Raw genomic sequence first — 25,280 nt, 5'->3', positions numbered from 1 at the left:
AAAATGAAAAATGACAAACCTGACTCAAAGCCAAAAATTGATATTTTAGATTTTAATAAGGAAAATTTAGGTACATTTAATCAAAATCTTAGCTGCAAGCTATAATTGTAAACTTAAAAAAAAAACAAGTATGATTAAGACCACACGACTGAAGTACTTACGAAACGTAGCTCTATCTCTTTCTGTCTCCACTAACTCATATCTTCCTCTTAACTTCAGTTCGTCTCGCCCGATCACACTTTTCGTAACGCTCTCGTCACGCATTCACCGCCTTCAAGTCAAGCGTGCCTAAAGAAGCTTTACTTCAAAAGAATTTAATTTTCTACTAATTATCGAGATTTACATCTATTTCTTTTGCCCTTCCTATTCAAAATTCTGGGCACGCCATGATTGTTACGCTAGAGAGCCTCTTTATTACATGCTATAGGATATACAATATAACCACGAATATAACGCTTTGACTCAAAATGGATGCTTAAATTGAGTTGAGTAACCTCGGCAGAACCGTAAAAGAAATTTAGTCACTGTGTTTAAAAGTTATTAAGTTAAGTTGTATGTTTAATCGACTTTAAAAAGGTGAAGGTTATCAATTCGGTTCACTTCAGCCTATCGTAGTCCACTGCACAAATTCGCGCCAAAAATGACGTGAACTCGTATGTTTTGCCCATAGTCACCACGCTGGACAGGCGGTGTGTGCGTGATTTGTAAGGTGACCAGAGCTCCTGGGAAGAATTGGGGTAAGGGTCGGCAACGCGCTTGCGATGTTTCTTGTGTTACAGACGTCTATAAGCTACGGCAATCGCTTACCATTGTGCCGTACGCTTGTTTGCCGACCAAGTTACATACTTAAAACAAATTATCGAGACTTGACGAGTACTTTTTGAGTTATTACTAATAATGCATATTTACTTGACTATTTTTTGGTACGTTGCATTACTTGTCGATGTACCTAATTGAAGTCAGACAATTTTATATTGCCTACTTTTATCTTTTAAAAAGTTTCTTTGAGCACGGTCAATATATTTCTAAAATTTTTAATGCAATAATTTATTACGAAAATTTTTGCATACACATCGTATGACTAATATTGGTCTTTGAATTGACATTGTATTTAAAATTATATTACAATTCCACATGACGTATCAACAAAAAAAATCATTATTGTAGTAGAAAAACATACGTGTATATTGCACTTAGTTACAACTGTTTAGTTATTATTCGAAGAACAAAAGTCAACATTATTGCTTTCTAATTCGTAAATAAATAAAAATCTTTATTAGCTTTTAGTTTTTAATTTTTATTAATTTCGGCCATCTTGTGAGTAATAGCAGAACTAGGTCTATATGGGCTATAAAATAGCTCAAAAGTTAAACAATTTTAAGCAACAGATGTCGCTATCATTTTTGCAATGGCCGGTGTGCGCATGTCAAAAGTATATGTCATTCACATCATTTTATTTTGTGATTTCCTAAAATCGAGTTGAAATTGTGAAAATACACGGACGTGGTTGCTTCGGGCTTGAGCGCCTTTTTACCGCGGACCATTGTGTCCTACGAATAGATTATAAGTGATATCAGATAATATTTTTAAAGTTTTAGGAAAATTCGCACTCAAATTTCTTATTCGATTTTCAGTTTTTCACTTTAGCCTGTTTGAAGCGAAATGTGTATTTTATTGGCTACATAATGAACAAAGTGAAAATTTTTCGTAGCTTAGTGTTCAGTGTTTAGTTTTCTATTTTGGACATAGAAAGGGGTTAAATCCATACTGGGGCTGATGAATTACTGAAAGGAGACGTAGAAATTGCGTAAGTACTAAAATATTTTTCTATAATTACTTTTAGAAAATAATCAATTTTTAAGCGACATCTCGCTTCAACTAAGAATAATTGCACAGGCGTTTTTATTTATAGAAAAAAATGAAAATTTGTCATTTTACCGCCCTTTCTATGATTCTTGTTTACTTAATTTATTTAATAAGATAATAAGAATACTTTTAATACAATCATTAGACAAGTATTTTCTTTTAATATATGGAGAAAATAAAGGTGTGCAGCAATTCTTTATGATTCTATATTATTTTAGTTGTATTTTTGTAATATTTACAACAATATGCTATTTACAGTTGTAACATAAATTAATCAAAATTAGTACATAAATTATATTAACAATTCGGGTGCTATTTGGCCCATATAGGTATATATAATGGTCCCACTAATATTTTTTCTCATATATCTTCCATGTAGAGACAGCGATCCGTTACATTTTTATTATATCTATTGATAATTAACTGTAGTAACATAAATGAGGTACATAATAAACCCAGCCTGAACGTTATTAATAAAAAAGGCAGTTGTACATAGTATGTACATACATAATCTGTACATTCAATTTGTTTCAATATATATTTATATGTTATTTTGTCTATACAGCGTTTCACATACATCGTGTATGTGTGCCAATAAATAGTTTGAATATATTACTATCAGGATCAATTCAAAAGTATTTATGAATGTCAACCGCTTTTACAATTACTGTAGCTTATAGACCTGCAACACCAGAAGCATCGCAAGCGCATTGCCGACCTTACCCCCAGCTCTTGTAAGGAGCTCTATCTTACTCACAACAGTAACACAACACTGGTCGAGATGCTTCTCTAGTTGGGCTGCTCCAGACCACGAGATTTCTTGCCGTGCCTTACATCAGTTAAAATAGTGTATTATTCATTAATTAGGTAATCCTTCACCTAGATAGAGATAAAGGCCTATGCCTAGCAGTGCGATATTTGAGGCTTAATCGATTGATCGAGGTAATTCTCATTTGTATGACAACTATTCAAATGTAGTAATGCTTTAGTCACCTAAGTAGCTTGTGCATTTAGATCATTTTAAATATTTGTAATTGTGTAAATATTTGTTATTAGTCTGTTAGTATGTCTATCGATCTTCTCACTATGCATCATAGTGCATGTAGAGCTGTCAGACCTGGTTGTTATATTATCCTGATATTGATTATTACTCTTTTTAGGAATCTCGATTCAGTCTGTTACACACAGTCCACTGCTGGTCTTTTTCTCTATGTAGGAGAAGGAATGGAGCTTAATCCACCATGCTGCTCCACTGCAAGTGTAGAGCTGATGTAGAGTTATCAGACCAGTTGTTATAAATATTACTTATAATAGGGATATTATGTGTCAATTCACAGTCGAGTAGCCAGGATGATTAGGCTAATGTAGTGTAGAAAAGAATAGATATGGAGAAAAAAAAATACATATTGTGGCAGCGGATCTTTTCTGTGGTTCCAGAAGGTGACTATTGTGATAACAGTTGAGGGTTCTGTCGCTATTCACGACAAATGTTTGTATTGGCCATACAAATCTAATATATAAAATTCTCGTGTCGCGGTGTTTGTAGTTAAACTCCTCCGAAACAGCTTGACCGATTCTCATGAAATTTTGTGTGCATATCTATATAGTAGATCTGAGAATCGAACAACATCTATTTTTTATACCCCTAAGTTATAAGGGGGGGTGGGGGATTAACGGGCTTTATCACATATATGGCAAAACAACGTTTGCGGGGTCAGCTAGTATATGTATAATAATCTCGATATTACTGCTTTTGTTGTGTGTGTTGTATGCGATTCCTTACCCTCTCTTTATTTAAATCTGACTAGGGATTGTGGTGAAGCATTAACTATTGTAATTTTTAGCTATAGAGAAATAGACAGGCACTTGAGCTTATTAATAGGGTCTCATTGGCTAATGTCAAGTGCCAGTACCCTGTTTATGTTTGATATATCTATACTAAGTACTATACTTATAAAGGTGGATAGTTTGATTTGTTTGAACGCGCTAATCTTAGAAATGAGTATTTCGATCTAAAAAATTGTTATTATTATTATTATTATTTTATTATATTACCTCGACCTTACAGAAAATCACAGCTAAATAATATTGCTTTCAAGCAGTAGTGTTCCTGTTGGTGAGTAAGGTGACCAGAGCTCCTGGGGGGATTGGGGATTGGGTCGGCAACGCGCTTGCGATGCTTCTGGTGTTGCAGGCGTCTATAAGCTACGGTAATCTCTTACCATCAGGTGAGCCGTACGCTTGTTTGCCGAACTAGTGATATAAAAAAAAAAAAAAAAAATTCCGATGGGAGCGGGGTATTAACAAAATTTACTGCAAAAATGGCGAAAATTTTTCCTAATTTATTTCATTACATTATTTAAAAAAAAAAATTACATTTGTGTGAACCGGCTGTCACCTATAACACAAGCATTAAGTTGCCTACCAGACGGTCACGTTTTAAACATGTTTATGTTCATTCATTTATTCAGTCAGTCAGTTCAGCCTATGGCAGTCCACTGCTGGACATAGGCCTCCCCAAGTTCGCGCCAGACATCCCGGTTTCCCGCAATCCTCAATCTTGGCAATCTTACGTATTCATTTACTATTCATTTAATTTTATTGTCAATATATGAAATGAGAATGGAGTTATGTTGCTATCATGCTAATTATTATGAATACATGTAATATTTTATAATTTGCATCGAATCACGCATAATTATGCCACAACAAAGCTACAAGCTCGCATATAATTTCTGCTACATTTATTAACCTGCTTTACAGACAATTTTTCTGTTACTAGTAATGTTAATTATTGTATGTAATGAATATTGTTATCTTTTTTATATTTGTTGATACATACTATAACAGCTACAAACTTGAAATTTGGCAAGCAGGCTCCTTATAAGACGTAGACATCCGCTAAGAACGAATTTTACGAAAATCGACCCCTAAGGGGGTAAAACGGGGGTTGGAAGTTTGTATGAAAGTCCTATGTTTTTGAAATAAGAGAGTTGAAATTTAAAATGTATGCTCTACAGATGGTAAGAAGGTTTCTAAATAATGTATCTTGAGAAATCAACTCCCTTTTGGGGTTAAAACGGGGGGTGGTAGGTTGACTCACTCATCACGGAATCTCCGAAACTTTAACAGCCACAAACTTAAAGTTTGGCAGGTACTTTCCTTATAGGGCTTAGGACATCTGCTGAGAACGGATTTTACGATATTCGACCCCTTAGGGGATAAAACGGGGGTTGGAAGTTTGTATGAAAGTCCTATGTTTTTGGAGTAAGAGACTTGAAATTTAAAATGTATGCTCTATAGATGGTGAGGAGGTGTCCAAATAATGCATCGTAATCTATATATATAAAAGAGAAAGGTCACTGACTCACTCATCACGAGAACTCAAAAACCGCTGGATGGTCCATCCATCCAAGATGGACAAAGATGAAATTTGGCGGGGAGGTAGATTATAGTTAGTAGACGTCTACTAAGAACGGATTATGTGATATTCCACGGCTAAGGGGGTTTAATTGGTGTTGATAGTTTGTATGAAACATATATACAGCAGCTATAAGTTTGCCTGATAGGTTATTTATATTGCAGTCTGAAAATAAAACTAAGAATATGGTGTATAGAGAGGTTTTGTAAAAATAACTATTAAATTATACTAAATTGTGCCATTTAAAAAGTTGCTCACTGTGATAAGCCTTTCAAGTGACTGAAATAAAAAAATGATTTGCGTTAAACATCTTAATAGTAATGCATATCTTCATAACCACGCGGACGTACTCGCGGGCAACAGTTAGAGTATTATAAAACAAAGTCTCCAAAAGTGTATGTGATCAATTCCCTCAAAATCTACTGAATGGATTTTCATGCGGTTCAAAAGGGAGGCTTACGGAACGGCTAAGCCGATTTTGATGACAGTTTCACTGGAAGTTTGCTGGGAAAACTTTGTGACAACCTGATTTCAACGCGGGCGAAGCCGCGGGCACAGCTAGTAATATATATAAACGCGAAAGGTCACTCATCACGAAATCTCCAAAACTATAACACCTAAAAACTTGAAATTTGGCAGGTAGGCTCCTTATAAGACGTAGGTATCCGCTAAGAACGGATTTTACCAAACTCGACCCCTAAAAGGGTAAAACGGGGGTTGCAAGTTTGTATGAAAGTCCTACGTTTTTGTAGTAAGAGAGTTGAAATTTACAATGTATGCTCTATAGATGGTAAAAAAGTGTCCAAGTAATGTATCTTTAGAAATCAACTCCCTTATGGGGTTAAAACGGGAGATGGTAGGTTGACTCACTCATAACGAAATCTCCAAAACTATAATAGCTATAAACTTGAAATTTGGCAGGTAGATTCCTTATAGGACGTAGACATCCGCTAGGAATGGATTTTACGAAACCCGACCCCTAAGGGGGTTAAACGGGGGTTGGAAGTTTGTATGAAAGTCCTATGTTTTTGTAGTAAGAGAGTTGAAATTTAAAATGTCTGCTCTATAGATGGTGAGAAGGTGTCCAAGTAATGTATCTTTAGAAATCAACTCCCTTTTGGGGTTAAAACGTGGGATGGTAGGTTGACTCACTCTTAACGAAATCTTTAAAACTATAACAGCTATAAACTTGAAATTAGGCACGTAGATTCCTTATAGGACGTAGACATCCGTTAGGAACGGATTTTACGAAACTCGACCCCTAAGGGGGTTAAACGGGGGTTGGAAGTTTGTATGAAAGTCCTATGTTTTTAAAGTAAGAGACTTGAAATTTAAAATGTAAGCTCTATAGATGGTGAAAAGGTGTCCAAATAATGTATATTTAGAAATCAACTCCCTTTTGGGGTTAAAACGGGGGATGGTAGGTTGACTCACTCATCACGAAATCTCCGAAACTATAACAGCTACAAACTTGGTAAGGAGATGTCCAAATAATGCATCGTAATCTATATATATATAAAAGAGAAAGGTTACTGACTCACTCATCACGAGAACTCAAAAACCGCTGGATGCTCCATCCATCCAGGATGGACAAAGATGAAATTTGGCAGGGAGGTAGATTATTGTTAGTAGACGTCCGCTAAGAGCGGATTTTGCGATATTCCACCACTACGGTGGTAATTGGGGTTCATAGTTTATATGAAAAATATGCAGCAGCTATATAAATAAATAAATAAATAAATAGATAAGTAATATATGTTCGCCTGATAGGTTATTTATACCGCAGCCGGAAAATAAAACTAAAAATGTGGTGTATAGAGAGGTTTTATAAAAACAACTATTACATTATACTAAATTGTGCCTTTTAAAAAGTTACTTAGTCTGATAAGCATTTCAAGTGACTGAAATAAAAAAGTAATTTGCGTTAAACATCTTAATAGAAACGCATATCTTTATAACCACGCGGACGTAGTCGCGGGCAACAGTTAGTGTATAATAAAACAAAGTCCCCAAAAGTGTATGTAATCGATTCCCTCAAAATCTACTGAACGGATTTTCATGTGGTTTCACCAATAGAGCGAGGGCTTCAAGAGGAAGGTTTACGGAGCGGCTAAGCCGATTTTGATGAGAGTTTCGAAGTTAAGAAGCCGCGGGCACAGCTAGTATAATTACATTATTCATCACTTCAGCCTATCGCGGTCCACTGCTAGAAATAGGCCTCCACGTGTTCACGTTCCAAAAACGACGTAAACTCATGAGTTTTGCCCATAGTCACCACGCTGGGCAGGCGAGTCGGTGTTTGTGTCGAGGCGAGTCGGTTGTCGGTGTCGGCTGGTTTTGTCGCACCGAAGACGCTGCTGCCCGTTTTTGGCCTGTGTATTTGAAATCCAGCAGTTGGATGTTTATTCCGCCACCGATCGGCTTTTTAAGTTCCAAGGTGGTAGTGGAACTGTGTTATCCCTTAGTCGCCTCTTACGACACCCACGGGAAGAGGGGGGGTGGCTATATTCTTTACTACCGTAACCATACAGGGAATATTTTGTGTTCATATCGAATATATCTGAGAATCGGTTACTGTGCAGTCCACGATACGCAGCTACTCTGAAAGAAAACATTGATAGTTTTCAGAATAAATATACCCATAACATTGGTCTTCGACCTTGACAGACGTTCAGAAATCATTAATCACCATCCCATCCCCGCTTATGTTTCCCACATCTGTTTCACAAATTGTTTATTGATATTAAACTTGAATATTATAAATTGTATGCATTCTCACGTTTTACTTATTTGTTTCTTTTTTTAACCGACTTCAAAAAAGGAGGAGGTTACTCAATTCGACCGTATATATATATATATATATATATATATATATATATATATATATATATATATATATATATATATATATATATATACGGTCTATATATACGGTATATATATATTTGTATATTCGGGGATAACTCCGTCGTTTGTGAACCGATTTTTGATCATTCTTTTTTTCGTTGGAAATTAGATATCCCTAGTTTGGTACCATGATAAGGAAACCAGGATCTGATGATGGGATCCCAGAGAAATCGAGGAAAACTTTCGAAAATCCGCATAACTTTTTACTGGGTGTACCGATTTTAATGATTTTTAATTTGATCGAAAGCTGATGTTTATCACGTGGTCACATTTAAATTTCATCGAGATCTAATTACAACTTTTGGAGTAATCTTTGATAATGCATATTTACTTGACTATATTTTCGTCTAACTACGTTGTATTACTTGTCGATATAATTGAAGACGGTTTTTCTTCGTTTGCCTGCAAACACAATTATTTGAGTCCAGCGTTCGTTCGGTAACGTTCAGTTTGTAAACCATACTTTATGAAGTAAAACTTCTTTACGGAAGCTTAACTTGGGGAGTAAGCTGGTGAATGCGTGACGAGAGCGTTACGAAAACTGTGATAGGGCGAGGCGAACGGAAGTTGAGAGGGAGATATAAGTTAGTGAAGACAGAGAGAGAGACAGCTACGTTTCCTAAGTTTTACTTCAGTCGTGTACTCTAAAGCACACTCGTTTTTTTTTTTTTTTTTTATACGGCCAGGCTGACAAGCGTACGGTCAACATTTACCGTAGCTTTTGCTCATCTGCGTCTGCGTATGGCTATCGCCAGGAGCTCTAACTAGCTTACTCGCCACAGGAATACGATACTGCTTGAGAGCGGTCCTATTTGCTGTGATCTTCTGTAAGGTTGAGGTCCTTCCTCAGGCGAGCTGCTCCAGATTTGAGCAGGATATTTCTTGATCTGCCCTATATGAATACCCATAACTTCTTAACCCAAATAAAGTCACAAGAAATTGAAATGAAGTAAAATTTTCGAAAAAATGTTTATGATTTCTATAAAATAATCCATCAAAGCCGCAGAATAATAAACGAAATCGCGGGCAATAACTACAATACCATAATTAATGACATCATCCAACCTATAAAACCATGGTAATAAAACTCCATAAAGCAATATATTTTTTTTTATTTAAAACAAAGGTTAACACAACCGTGATTCACATTAAAACAGCTGATTCCCCATAAATAATGGCACCATGACATAACCTTTAGTGGTAATCGTACCTACCCTTGTAGGTGAAGGTCGTTGAGTCACTGCAGGGGTTGATTCATAATTCACCGGCCACTAATAGCCTTAGTCTATAGGCTGACTACTCTTATCTTGATTGCAGTGTGTTTGATATGACTGTTTGGAAATACGAAACGGAACGGCGTTGTTTAGTCACCATTAAGTATAAGTTTCCTACAGAAGGCTTAGAATATTTTTAACCGACTTCAAAAAAAGGAGGAGGTTACTCAATTCGAACGTATATATATATGTTTATATATTATGTATGTTCGGGGATAACTCCGTCGTTCATGAACTGATTTTGATAATTCTTTTTTTGTTAGAAAGGAGATAACCCTAGTTTAGTACCATGATAAGGAAACCAGGATCTGATGATGGGATCCCGGAGAAATCGAGGGAAACTCTCGAAAATCCGCATAACTTTTTACTGGGTGTACCGATTTTGATGATTTTTAATTTAATCGAAAGCCGATGTTTATCATGCGATCACATTTAAATTTAATCGAGATCTGATTACAACTTTTGGAGTAATCTTTGATAATGCGTATTTACTTGACTATTTTTTCGTCTACCTACGTTGTATTACTTGTCGATATAATTGAAGTCGGTTTTCCTTCGTATGTCTGCAAACACAATTATTTGATAATATAATCCGTCATGCTGGTATATTACAGACTAGTTGTACTCCGCTGTTTCAGCCGCTTTAATTTAAAGAAAAATCTTACATAAAAATATCAAATAGCCCTAAAGCCTTCCTCGACAAATGGAATATGTAACACAAAAAAAAAAAAAATCAATTTGAAACTGTACTATCTCAGGCTAGCTCGTTTAAAAAAATGCTTTAGCTTTACAATATAATTATATTCGTGTATTATTCGGTGCAGGATTACATAGTTGAAAAAGATGTGTGGACTTAGTGACGCTGTATTTCATGCAAGATATTACTAATTTTGTACTAAAACACAGTTCATATATTACTAGCGATCCGCCCCAGCTTCGCACGGTTGCAAAAACTATCAGTGTTCCTCTACTAAATAATACATGTATATATATATACATGTATATATATGTATATATATATATATATATATACACACCTTCATCAGAAATCACTCCATTTTACTATAGAAAACCGCATCAAAATCCGTTGCTTAAAGATCTAAGCATACAGACAGCGGGAAGCGACTATGTTTTATTCTATGTAATAATTTTCAAAAGAGTGAGGAGTTTCTTGCCGGTTCTTCTCTGCAGAATCTAATTTCCGAATCGGCGATAGCTTCACTTTTAAAAATTAATAATCACTTTAATATTTTCATTTGTAAAATGACGATTCGAAAGTGCTGTTGAAGTCTGTATGAATAAAATTGTTTTAGATTTTGATTTGATTCTATAAATTGACATCTATTTTTTTTTTTTTTTTATTCTTCATTGTACAATAATACACGAATAGAAGTGTGTACAAAAGGCGGGCTTAACGCTAATGCATTTTCTACCAGCCAACCTTCTATACTCTATACAAATAAATAAAATTGAAGTGTCTGTTCGTAATATTAAAATAACCGCTTTTTACTAAATGCATATGAATGTATACACGGTACATATACCAATATAACATTTTTGTCTGTCTGTCTGTCTGTTTGTTTCGGCTAATCTCTGTAACGGCTGGACCGATTTTGACACGACTTAAACTGTCAGATAGCTAATGTAATAAGGAGTTACTTAGGCTACTTTTATTTAAGAAATTTTATAACAATATTCTTTTAATTCCACGCGGACGAAGTCGCGGGCACAACTTGTAAGTAAATAAATATTTTCACTAAAAAGGATGCGAATCCTATCTTAGGGGTCTCGAAAAGTACACAATCACTAATACCTAGTCCTAGACCACGATCACGTCTGTATGTCCTATACAAAAAAAATTCTTATTCAAGAATAAACCCGCATCCACCGAGTATGTACTCGCATAATTATATTTCCGATTTTTTCCAAACATTTCGGTTTTCAGAAGCTGACTTCCTGAAAAGATGGATTTTAAAGTTTACCACTCACTAATTGCTTGTCTGTGTTTGAGAGGATAGTCTCAATCGATTTTAATTAATTTATTGTACGCTTAACGTATTTTCAAAACCGCTGATAATGTCTACGAAAACTGTCAGTCAGTCAGTCAGTCACCTCAGCCTATTGCTGTCCACTGCTGGACATAGGCCGCTCCAAGTTCACGCCAAACATCCCGGTTTTAGATGCGCACTCATGGGGGTTTTTGCCTATAGTCACCACGCTGGGCAGGCTGGTTGGTGACTGAGAAAAAAAAAACGAAAAAACGAAAACTGGTGATACAAAAATCGAGTGTATTATTTTGGACTGATACGAGTAATGGCTACTTAAATATTGAACGAAACGTTTTATAAATCAAGAATCGTTTTAAATATAACCTAGCTTTTTACTCAATTCAAAAAAAAAGGAATATCTTATTTCGACTGTATTTTCTTTTAATTTGTTTTATTTAGGCTACGTAATAACTTGATGTAATTTGTTCGACTACCCACGTTGTATTAACTGTCAACACATTTATGATGAAACGGCATTGATATGTTTTCAACATTTAATTAAATTGATCGTTCTTTTCGTTAATTTTCAAATAATTCGAATGTTGTTAATACAGAACGATAGTTTCATCTCGTACTTTATACCGTTTCTATAAACGATCGTAAGATTTACGGCGTGACGTCCACGGTACGTTATATATGCAGTTTATTGTGATGTTAAATTAACGACTGTTTAATGGTTACCGAAAATATTTTTCGTCTGTTTTTTCATGAGTTTATTTTGCACGACTTTGAACTACTCAATGAAGGGGTGATGGATTCGGACGAAATGAATTCGTGTAAAGTCTTACTGTTTGACTCAAAATTATGTAAATGTCAAAGATGTGTGCTAGCTTTTATGCAGGACATATGTGGTCATGGGTGAGCTATGTACTGCCGGTTTAAAAAGTAACTATTAAGTTTCTTACCGATTCTCAGCAAAATCTACATTCCAAATCGGTGATAGATAGCTTCACATTGACATATAATTAGTTAATTATATATTATAATATACTTTATGAAGTGCCGAACCAAAAGTAAATTGATCAATTTACAATTTTTTTACATATACTTACCTCACATTTCAGACACATCACACACAATACACACAATCCCCCCATTTCTTAGTATTATACTTTTCCGATATGACGTTGGGTAAAGATGATTGCTGTGTGGTTACGGCAATGAAGAATATAGCCACCCCTCTCCCCGTGGGTGTCCTAAGAGGCGACTAAGGGATAAACAGTGGAACTGTACCATCTTGGAACTCAAAAAGCCGACCGATGGCGGGATAACCATCCAACTGCTGGCTTTCAAATACACAGGCCGAAGACGGGCAGCAGCGTCTTTGGTGCGACAAAGCCAGCCCTGCGGTCACCAACCCGCCTGCCCAGCGTGTTGACTATGGGCAACACACGAGTTCACGCCATTTTTGAAGCGGACTTGTGGAGGCCTATGTCCAGCAGTGGGCTGTGATAGGCTGAAGTGACGATATGACGTTGGGTAAAGAGTTTTGACGCCAAAACCCTTTTAACACTGCCTATCGCTTCAGCTTATAATAACCCACTACTGGGCATAGGCCTCTTTCCCCATGTAGGAGAAGGATCAGAGCTTAATCCACCACGCTGCTTCAATGCGGGTTGGCGGATATATTCCCTACTGCGATTAACGATCGCTATCAAATGTACATGATAACAACCGGGACCGACGGCTTAACGTGCGCTCCGAGGCACGGTGGGGAGACCCCACAAGGACTGCACAAACACCCAGACCACGGCAAACATCTGTATGGCCAATACAAATGTTTGTCATGAGGGGGGATCGAACCCGCAACCGTCAGCGCAACAGGCACAATCCATAGCTGTGACCGTTGCGCTAACGCGGCGTCACCACTGCCTATGTTTTTATTAAAATTGAACTAAAGACCTACATTTTCCAATAGATCACTTTGAGAGACAAACAAAATAGTAGGATCGTAATAGGACCCTAAAAACACCAACACCAGTTTTTTTTTTTAATACCATAAATAATAATAGTCCAGCTATGCTGTCTTTCTAATTCTTCTACTGAATCTCTAGCGCTGCAGGAGATCAATTCAGCTTAAACGACCTAATCTAAAATAGCCAGAACGAATAAAAAGAGTGTTAAAATAACCTATCTATAAACTGTGCTGATGTCTGGAAAAACTTTATTAGTCATAAATCTAAAGCAACAAAAGATTATAAATAAATGTGCGAAAATAATGATTTACTTGTGTGTAAATATCTAAATATTATTTAACTTTTTATAAATAACATCCATAAAATTGGGATATATGATTTTTTTGGTCGGATTTTGTCAGAACGAATATGTGGCGTTGTAGTTTGGGTAAATTGCAGCCAAAACCTGGCATTTGTAGTTTAGAAGAAAAACTTTGTAGTACCAGATTGACTACATTAGAAAATGATCAAGATGGTCTTTTGGTTGTCACACTATACTTACTAGCACAAAGATCGCATGGCTCGTACGACTCGCGCGATGCGACCAAATTTACCTAAACTTGCAGAGCGAAAAATGGTGAAATGGCTCTTAAACTATAAATTGTAATTTATTAATTGAGATGGGTTGGATGTCAATTGGGGTAAAAAAGGCCCCCAGGGCTCGATAAAGGGCAATGAAAAAGGTATCTGATGGCCTATCAGTAACGTATGTGCGAGGTAAACTTTATCAGAGACCTTACCAAGTTGCCTCTAAGAAGTTTGATATCTTGGTATATAATGGTATACATATAAGTCACTGTCACCTACAGCTACGTTCTATAATAATCAGGTTATTTCTTGTACTCTGATGTGGAGATCAGACGGCCTAGGCTACGGCTGTGTGCTGAACTGGCGGACTATTAGGCAATTGTTTTAATGCAATTAAATGCTGTGTATTACATTCAAACAAAGAGGAGTCGCAATAGGCAAATAACGTACAATAATGAGATAACAAATTATGAAGAACAAGAAAAAAAAATGTGAAAAGCAAGCTTAGATGGAAAAAAATATATATTGAATGTGTTTACGTAAAAATAGAACAATTAAACGAGTCTTTTAAAAAAAGTTCAAACATTTTTTTATTGTGTTGGTTCTTTTAATTTTTTTACTTTTTTTTTTGCAAAAATTCAAACTACGGACGAAGCATTTGTAAGATGTCATATTCGAGGAAACTTTCTAACTTTTTTTTTTCATTTGTTTGGCTTCAGTGGCATTGAAAGTTTTCCTAACCAAGTTATTTCACTTTTGGAACGGTTCCATTAAAAAGGGAGAACATTGTGATCGGACGAAAACTTTGCCGCTATTTATTGTAAAGTAAACGACGCGGTGGCGACAGCGCTTAGTATCGCCATTTTTTGTTTGGGAATATGTTTAATTTATTTACTTTTTACACCTTGTCCTAATAATAACGAAATTTTAAAAAATAAAAACTAAAATTCATTGCAGTGTTTCGGAAGGTGCGAGCGTACTTGCATTTCAACGAATCGTTTTAAAATATTGTTTTAGGTTGAAATTTAAAGTTTTGTGTTATATTAGCGTCCGTATTTGTTTGTTTTTAGACGCATTTATTATTTTGTGGCTCAGTACAAAGTTAGTTACAATTTTGTACTAGGATTTTATATATCACTAGCCGACCCGTGCCCACTTCGTTGAGCGTTAATTATTATAATATTAACCAAATAACATACTTTAAAGAACAAATTTTATAGTACTTAAATAAATAATATGTTGCTCCCGTGTATTTGTTATTTTAAATTACAGAACCAAATAACATACTTTAAAGAACAAATTTTATTGCACTTCAATAAATAATATGTTGCTCCAACGCCATCTATCAAAAATCGAGAAAACGTCGTCGATAGACTAAAATAAGACTAAATTAATAACGTCGAAAGAATTATAAATTGTTTTCTAATAGCGATAGATGGCGCTAGTTATTTACCATTTTGATATTATATTTTAATCTTTTTCTTATCTACTGAATTTTTTGTTCAATTACAATAAAATATAGCCTATGTCACTCCTGTATAGTGTAGCTTTCTGTTCGTAAAAGAATTTTCATGATCAGATCAGTATTTGCGAATATTACCCGCTACATACAAACAAAGTTATAAACTTTACCTCTTTATAATATTAGTATAGATTATTATTTTTAGATGTACGCCGAGTACGTCACATATTATTAATCAGAAGCTCACCTGGCGAACTATTATCGCCATTTTTTTACTTTAATAAACCTGACAAAAACCCAAAAATTGAATTATAATTTTTGGTGCTGTCGACGAGATTATTGATAAATTTTAGTTAACGTATTTATTACAACTAGTAGTCGCCCAGTGATCGAAATTCGACCATAATGAGTTTAAATTATAATTTTGAACATTAAAGAGGAGGTATATATACAAGTGTGTGTCAAATACATGGTAGTGTGTGTAATTTTTTTTATTATTTTTTTAATATTGATTTAATGTATTTTTTATGCATAATTTAAAAAAAAATATTAGCATTCTGCACTCCTTTTCTATATAAATAATAAGTGCGCTAAATTTCATTCTCCACCGTCCGCGCAATTTTCGTAAAAATGGGTACAAAGATTTTTCTTCACGTACTAATATATAGATTAAAATTTATCAAATCTTCTGTCTATAACTAACGTAGCTCGTACAACGCAATCCTCTTTCATTTCATTTATATGCAATAATCGTCACTGATCGATCATTTGGACACGATCGAAATACGACTATGGCTGATTTAAAACAGAAGAAATTTCTCTTTGACTAACTAGAATACAGTAACGGATTTAGACTACTTGATGCCATAAAAAGGCATTGCCAATAAACATTTGCTGTACATACTGACGTGTACTGTTTGGCCACGGTACTAAAGAATATAGCCACCCCTTCTCTTCCCGTGGGTGTCGTAAGAGGCGACTAAGGGATAACACAGTTCTGCTACCACCTTGGAATTTAAAAAGCCGACCGGTGGCGGAATAACCATCCAACTGCTGGCTTTGAAATACACAGGCCGAAGACGGGCAGCAGCGTCTTCGGTGTGACAAAGCCAGCCCTGCGGTCACCAACCCGCCTGCCCACCGTGGTGACTATGGGCAAAACACATGAGTTCACGTTATTTTTGGCGTAAACTTGTGGAGGCCTATGTCCAGCAGTGGACTGTATACGCTGTAATGATTAATAGACATTTAACTCTAGGTCTGCAAGTGTCTGTCTCAATAATCTTTCACAAGTCCTCCTTTCCCTCGAAACTCCCTATCGGTAGCTATGTTTGGTTATATGTTTAAAACTTTTAGTTAGTGTGTTTTTATAGGTAGCTTGTATTTAACCAACTTAATTTAGAGAATGGTTTCACAATGCGTTTTGTTACGAATTTTTGGTGTTTTGTGTAATATTTTTATAATAATAACTAGCTGTGCCCGCAACTTCGTCCGCGTGGAATTTAACAAAAAAGTTATTTTTCATTTCGCAGTTATGCGGTCACCAACCCGCCTGCCCCGGTGTGGTGACTATGGGCAAAACACATGAGTTCACGCCATTTTTGGCGCGAACTTGTGGAGGCCTATGTCCTTTTATTTTATAACTGTATGAACTGAAAAATAGCTTTTTTTTTGTTAAATTCCGCGCGGAAGAAGTCACGGGAACAGCTAGTAGCAACTAGCTAGTAGTACAATAAAAAGAGAAATAATATAACCCGACAAAAAGATAAACACGAGTCGAGCCGAGGGCGATGACTAGTAACAAAACAGAAATATCTCATCGTAAAAATATTAGCGAAATGAGCGAATTTCATCGTCCGGTGTTTATATTATGTTACGAGTTGGCAGATGGGCGCACCGTCAAACATCCAGTTACAATAATAGTTCGTACGTCACAGCAGTGCTGCGCGTTACATCACAGCGTCAGTGATGGTCAATGTCGAGTTTAAGTGTGGGGTTTACTGTCGATAGATGTATCTTTTTGGAGTTCAAATTTACCGATTTCAAATTACATCGACAAGTAATACGACGCAAGTAGACGAAAAAAATTAACAAACGAACTTGTCGTCACTACGATTTTCGAGGGCTCCCCTCGATTTCTCTAAGATTCCATGATCAGATCCTGGTTTCCTTATCATGGTACAACCCTTGGGATATCTCCGTTTCAACAAAAAAAGAATTATCAAAATCGGTTCATAAACGACGAAGTTATCCGCGAACATGCATAAAAAATATAATTATATATATATACGGTCGAATCGAGTAACCTCCTTTTTGAAGTCTGTTAAAAACGATTTAAAGCTCGCGGTATGAGCTCTTGAGAGTCGGGGGTAAGATCAGCAACGCGCTTGCGATGCTTCTGGTGTTGCACGTTAAACGCTTATACCGTCAGGTGGACACTTATTTGCCAAATAATAATAATACTTTATTTCAGACTAAATTTTAAGTCCATATTGGGTTAGTACAACAAAACAACATTTAGAATAAAAAACAAAACAAAATTAAATAAAAAAATCAATAAGTAAAAATAAAATTAAATAAAGTAAAAGTAAAATCAAAAATCAATTCAAAAAATCAAAAAAATTCAAAAATGGTGTTAGTAGACAAAAAAAAAAGATAATTAAGAAAATAAAAATAAATAACATGAAAGTTATGAACTAGGTAACTATAGCAATTTTAAAAAAAAAAGGCTAAGCCAAAGTGGTCGTAATAAAAATTAAAAAAATTATGGAGTGAAATCGTATGAAACAACTCTAAGTAGTGACTGAAAGTAACGTTTTTCATTGCTTTTAGCTGTAGCAAGATCTATGTATGACCGTATACCAGTGTTTACCGTACCCATACAAATAGCTAGCGCCCGTTCGTGTCTTGATTTTGATTTTAGACTTATTAGACGTTTTTAATTAATTATTTAACAGCGTGGCGACTATGGGCAACACACATGAGTTCACGCTATTTTGGCGCACAGGCTGAACTGATAATGAAGTGATTATTTTAATTAATTATAATTTAATTCATTTAAAAGAACTTTGAAATGTTTAAATATCATGCGTTCTTAAGGACTAAACCCAGTCACGTGTCGTCCTTTTTTATGATTTTGGCCTAATACAAAGTGGCCACTGAACTTTACGCTACGATGCCACTGAAAATCAGCATAGGCACTCCTCAAACCTTTGGTTACATTTAATACCATTATGCCTTATAAAATGTTATTACGCTTCATCCTGTAATATCCCACTGCTGGGAATAGGTCTCTTTCCCCGTGTAGGAGAAGGTATATATAGGATGCTATTAATGTCTGTTAAAATATCGATGGCTACGGCAACTAAAGAATTTGCCACCCCCTCTCTTCCCGTGGGTGCCATAAGAGGCGACTAAGGGATAACAAGGTTCCACAACCACCTTGGAACTTAAAAAGCCGACCGATGGCGGGATAACCATCCAACTGCTGGCTTTGAAATACACAGGCCGAAGACGGGCTGCAGCGTCTTCGGTGCGACAAAGCCAGTACCTACTGCGGTCACCAACCCGCCTGCTCAGCGTGGTGACTATGGGCAAAACACATGAGTTCACGTAATTTTTGGCGTAAACTTGTGGAGGCCTATGTCCAGCAGTGGACTGTATAGGCTGTAATGATTGAAAATATCGATATTTTAATTTTCAACTCTACACATTTAAACAAAGGAAAATACATGAAAGTGTATCGACAGATGTCCGTCAGTGGGCGATAGTGAATTACGCATTTAAAACATAAACGTTAACTCATTATCTTCATTTCACTGATTTTTTTTTTTTTTTTTTTTTAATATTTTGGTGTAAAGTTTTTGCAGTCTCAACTTAAAAATAATTATCATACAAGATGAATACAACCTTGGAACTTAAAAAGCCGACCGATGGCGGTATAACCATCTAACTGTGGCTTTGAAATACACAGGCCGAAGACGGGCAGCAGCGTCTAAGTGCGACAAAGCCAGCCCTGCGGTCACCAACCCGCTTGCCCAGCGTGGTGACAATGGGGAAGACACATGAGTTCACGCGTTTTGCCATAATAAAATATATGGCAAAAAACGTTTGCGGGGTCAGCTAGTATAATATATAATACTATCTATCTGAATTTCCTGCTAGGGTTTTTGTATTTCGTCAGGATCCGTTTATTTTATTTCAATTCAGATGCGTCATCAATTTGTGAGAACCTGCAATTACCGTTATCTGCCCTTCGGCACTTCTGAAGGCAGTAAGGCTAATAAATATGTTACTCTAATCCCTTACAAAGTGAGTCATCTTGATATTATGAAAATCGTTAATTCAGGTGAAAAAAGTAGCTGACTCATCATCTATAATACGTCGCTTCATCATTTCGTGGTCTGAAACGATCATTGGTGTAGTAAGGATTCTATTGTGTTGGGTAACTACATATGGCGTACGATTTCACTCTAGTAGCTCTCCTATAAGATATAGTTCGATAGATTTCCTAAGGCTGCTAGATATATTTATGTAAAAAGCAATTCCTAAGATAGAGATCTTTATATAGGACTAGCTGCGCCCGCGACTTCGTCCGTGTGAAATTAAAAAAATTATTATTCAGTTCGCAGAGTTACGAAAATAAATAAATTTCTAAAATATAAGTAGCCGAAGTTATTATTACATCAGCTATCTGCTAATAAAAGTCCTGTTAAAATCGGTTCAGCCGTTTCAGATATTAGCAGGAACAAACAGATAGACAAAAATTGTAAAAAATGTTAATTAGGTACATGTACATGTATACATCCATATGCATTTAGTAAAAGCGGTTATTTTAATGTTACAAATAGACACTCCAATTTTTTTTTTTTTAAGAACAGACATCCAAATTGGTGCCGTGTGGCTACGGCATAAAAGAATATAGCCACCCTCTCTCTTTCCGTGGGTGTCGTAAGACAATTCCACTACCTTGGAACTTAAAAAGCCGACCGATGGCGGAATAACCATCCAACTGCTGGCTTTGAAATACACAGGCCGAAGACGGGCAGCAGCGTCTTAGGTGCGACTAAGCCAGCTACCAACCCGCCTGCCCAGCGTGGTGACCCGTTTTTGGCGTGAACTTCTAGAAGCCTATTTCCAGCAGTGGACTGCAATAGGCTAGAATGATGATGATGATGATCCAAATCGGAAAAAAATATTTGTACAAATAATAATCCATCCTGAGCGAGAATTGCACCCGCCAATCATTGGTGTTTTAGGCCTCTACACCAGAGCGGTGGTGTAAGTGTACGGCTTACATAAATTTTAATCTTAAGTGTGATATTGTTTGGTTATTACCATATTCTTGCAAATAAATCGTCTTGCAAATAAACGAGCAAAAGAGTGTTTAGAAATGCCTTAATCTAGGAGCACATTACTTATATGAAAACTATTTTTTAACTCAAATGCTCAAGTTATAATTTGTGACACTTTAATTCTATGTATTTTTTACTTTGTACTCACCTTTTCACTTTATATACAGTATATCCTCCGCCTTGATAATCTATACTAATATTATAAAGCTGATAAGTTGGTTTGTTTCTCTCTCTTCAGCGTGTAATATCCCACTGCTGGACATAGGCCTCTTTCCCCATGTACGAGAAGGATCAGAGCTTAATCCACCACGTTGCTCTAAAGTGGGTTGGCGGATAAAATTGTATGTTTAAACGTGCTAATCTCAGGAACTACTCGTTCGAATTGAAAAGTTCTTTTTGTGCTTGATAGTCCATTCCCCATGGCTAGCTTGAAGCTATTTTTTTTCTTCTTCAGATTAACGCGTGTGGATCCGTGAAATTTTATCTTTTAGATATATAATTTACAACTTGTGTGAGCAAAGTCGTAGTTTGTTACAATAATTGATGTGAGACTGACCCTTACAGCCCGTTACTTTATTGATTGTCTATCACCAACTTATGCGCGAGATAAACTTAAACTGCATTCTGTTAAAATTGTCCTAAGAGATAGTATTATACTTTATGTACGTGAATAAAAATACTCTGTTTACTCCCATTTATAAGTGGAATCTATTGTATCATAATTAATTGTGATGACAATAAAATTGTCACGGTACGGCCCCGCGCCAACACAATAATTGACAACAATTTAAGTTTTAGTCTATGTTAAATATCAACAATAAACACATTACGCTCAACGGCCCCCAGTAAAATTATCTCCTGTGTCGGGGTTCCGGAAACGCACACAATACACAAGCACAAACGCCCAGACCACGGCAAACATGTGTATGTTCAAAACAAATATTTGCCATGTGCGGGGATCGAACCCGCAACGGCCAAAAACCAGTGCTTATAATTAGGCTATGTTAAAATGTAAATACGCTATGCGAATGTTACTGTTGCAACGAATAGTCTTTGTTTTAAAGATTTTCTGACTTCAGTCACAAACGCTTCGCTTCAGACTGTAATATCCCACTGCTGGGCATAGGCCTCTTTCCCTATGTAGGAGAGGAGTCAGAGCTTAAGCTGCTCCAATGCGGATTGGCGGATATATTTCCTACTACGAGTAACGATCGCTATCAGGTGTACATGATAACAACCGGGACCGACGGCTTAACGTGCTCTCCGAGGCACGCTGGAGGACCCACAAGGACTGCACAAACACCCAGACCACGGCAAACATCAGCATGGCCAATACAAATGTTTGTCATGTCAGCCAGCGCAACTGCCACAAACCAGTGCTGTGACCGTTGTGCCAATGCGTTCAGTCACAAGGTTTTATGTTAATAACATGCTTGCGATTTCTGTCATTTTTCGACCGACTTCAAAAAAGGAGGCGGTTACTCAATTCGACCGTATACATATTTTTTATGTATGTTCGGGGATAACTTCGTCGTTTATGAACCGATTTTGATAATTATTTTTGTTGGAAAGGAAATATCCCATGTGTGGTACCACGATAAGTAAACCAGGATCTGATGATGGAATCCCAGAGAAATCGAGACAAACCTTCGAAAATTGTGATAACGACTAGTGCGTTTGTTAATTTATTTCGTCAACTTACGTTGTTATTACTTAATTATTGGTGCAATTGAAGTCGGTTTGTTTCGTTTGCGAGCAAACAACTATTATATGTTCTATTATCTATTATCTACCTAATATACATATATATACCTAATATAAATTCTTTCGGCTATAGTAGTTAAAATCCAAATAGGGTTTCTCACATTTTTTATAAACCCCCTCGAGTCAAAACTAATACTTCCTTGTCCAAGGCATCTTTTTTCGGTTTCAAAACAAAAATAATTATTAAAAAAAATTTTTTTTAATAACACCTAGTTGAAAATATTTTTATCAAATATCGTGCAGATTATAAATTGTAGTCACCCAATTGCTAAAATATACCCAACTAATAACCAAGAATATCCGATATAAAGCCATAAAAATGTCATCAATTGGGTATCCCGATTTGGTTCAACTTATTATTTATTTTTCTTTGAGTATTTTAATTTTGTACAGCTTGTTAATTTGTTTCCGCGTAGAACGGCTGTAAATGCAGGAGCTAATTAAATAGTTGCTCTATCGGGGTGGTTATTTAACGACACATTTCTGTCACGCCTGACCGCTGAGTGAGCGACGTCAAAGATATTTATATCCGGCATAATGTTAGCCGTGACGTACGCCACCCGCTTTCGTTTATAGGTGCTTTTATCTTTTTTAACTGATTGTGACTTATTTCTTTTCTAGTTAACATAATACAAAGTCTTTGTCTATAATCATATATATTAATACGCTAAGGTTAAGATATTTGCCACCCTTTTTAGAAAAAACCCTCACAATTACGCCAGATAAATTATATATCATTCTATACATAATTTCTTGCTCTACCGGCATCCATAACTAAAAAATTTATTACTGCTTTTGTTTTTGTAAATTGTTTAGTTTTTAAAATTATATATATGATGGCATTAATTTTGAAACAACGTCAAAATGATTGATGGTCGGTAATTTTTTTACTTATTTAGAGCTAATTAGTCGCACGGGTATAGCTAGTATTTATTATTCTCAAAATATTTCTATGTTTTTGTGTTTTGTGATAGGTTTTCGAGCAGCTAATTTTTGTCTTAATCTGCCTTATCTTTAGATGATCTATCGATGGATCCAGTAGCTAGATCTACACATTTTATGGTCAAGATTTGTCGTTAACCGTTTATGTTAAAATCTTACAAAATGGAATCTGTCATCTTTTTTTTAAAATTGTTTACATTATTTGATTTATTTTTGATCATTATATTGAGAAAAATTGCCAAAAATCTTTCTCTTGGAAGAAATTACAACACAAAGTTTTAGTAAACATATTGTTCTTATCTGAATCTATTTATAACTATAATTGGCAGAAGAATTGCTTATGCTACGACGTTCCGATCGATATATTGTACCTGTTGTTTATGCAAAAATAATTTCTGTACCGGTACATCAAATGTTCAGTACATTTGATGTACCGGTAATAGCCGAAAAATGTCCCACTGATAGACAAAGGTATCTTCCTATGTACGAAAAGGGTTGGAACTTAAATCCCTAATCTGCTCAACTGTGGGTTACGAATAATATTTCTAAGCATTTTTTTGAAAATCACTTTTGTTCCTTAACGTTTTACCAAGCCAGATCTATACCGTAAGAGTTAATAAGACAGCTTATATCTCACACTATAACGCGCATTGTTACATTTCCCTAATGAATCATAAGCTATCACTATATATCGTATTTAAGTTCAGTTACCTTAAAATATTCTACATTTTTTACAATTTTAAGTAATATTGTGTACTGGTGTTTCAAATAAATATAACAATATTGAAGAAATGGTTAATATATTATCTTGAACGTAGCAGTAAGACATTTCCGGAAATAAATACATTCTTACTCATCGCCATTTCCTTTTCACTTAGTCGATACAAACGCCCGACTAATAATCGACAAATTAATTATAAAAGTCTTCGTTTCCAAGCTTAGAACATCCTTGTCAGTATTACATTCAGCTGTTTCGTCTGTTAGATTAATTTTATTTTAAATCTGAATACTACAGAATCGTATCGTAGGCGATGGAATGTTGGTTTTGCGTGGTTTCATTCAGATCGACGATGACGCCAATGATTTATTTATATATAATGTTTATATGTTTCTGAACAGGAAATACCGATTCATTTCACCGTTGCATATGTACTCGAACTGAGTTATGAAATGATATTTTATTATGATTGGTCGTTTTATGATTTTGTATCGAGAGTCGACATTATTGACGCGTGATGCAAAGTGTATTAAAATACATCTGTTGTACTTATATCATTTTTTTATAATAAAAATGGTTATTTAATAGCCAAGAAGACGATAAAATTATCTAATTTTTTAGGAATCTAGCTATATTTATATTTAAACTAGCGACCCGCCCTGACTTCGTATAGGTGCAAAAACAATCACTGTTCCTCTACTATATTATGCACGTATTATACATACCACTTGTCCAACCATTAGCGATTATGGTCAAGACGTACCTAGTTTTCGTTGCCACACCTGCTAAACACAAGCTTCTCGACCAGCGCTGAAAAATGAACGACGGACGTTCTAGAGAAAACAATCCTATCAATGTCGACTAAAAGAACATGGTTTTGAAATACCGACTAGTAAGTAATTTTTATGTGACGTGGTGACTATGGGCAAAACACATGAGTTCACCAAAAATGGCGTGAACTTGTGGAGGCCTATGTCAAGTAGTGGACTGCGAAAGGCTGCTGTGATGATGTGAAGTAATTTTCAAAGGTACTATAATTCC

At 35.7% G+C, this 25,280-nt stretch overlaps 1 protein-coding gene across 1 annotated transcript in view; it reads left to right on the top strand.

Annotated features, from left to right (window-relative positions):
• Positions 1-1,396: 1,396 nt before the first annotated feature.
• LOC123667826 (R3H domain-containing protein 2-like) overlaps positions 1,397-25,280 on the top strand; it is a 72,300-nt gene continuing 48,416 nt past the window's right edge. The window contains exon 1 of the mRNA XM_045601666.1: positions 1,397-1,807. The gene's annotated coding sequence lies outside the window, so the exon portion shown is untranslated. The remainder of the gene's footprint in view (positions 1,808-25,280) is intronic.

Source organism: Melitaea cinxia, chromosome 29 (assembly GCF_905220565.1).
Source record: "Melitaea cinxia chromosome 29, ilMelCinx1.1, whole genome shotgun sequence".
NCBI classification, from domain to species: Eukaryota; Metazoa; Arthropoda; class Insecta; order Lepidoptera; family Nymphalidae; genus Melitaea; species Melitaea cinxia.
The sequence above is the reverse complement of the archived record's forward strand: the minus strand, read 5'-3'. Positions and strand labels throughout refer to the sequence as shown.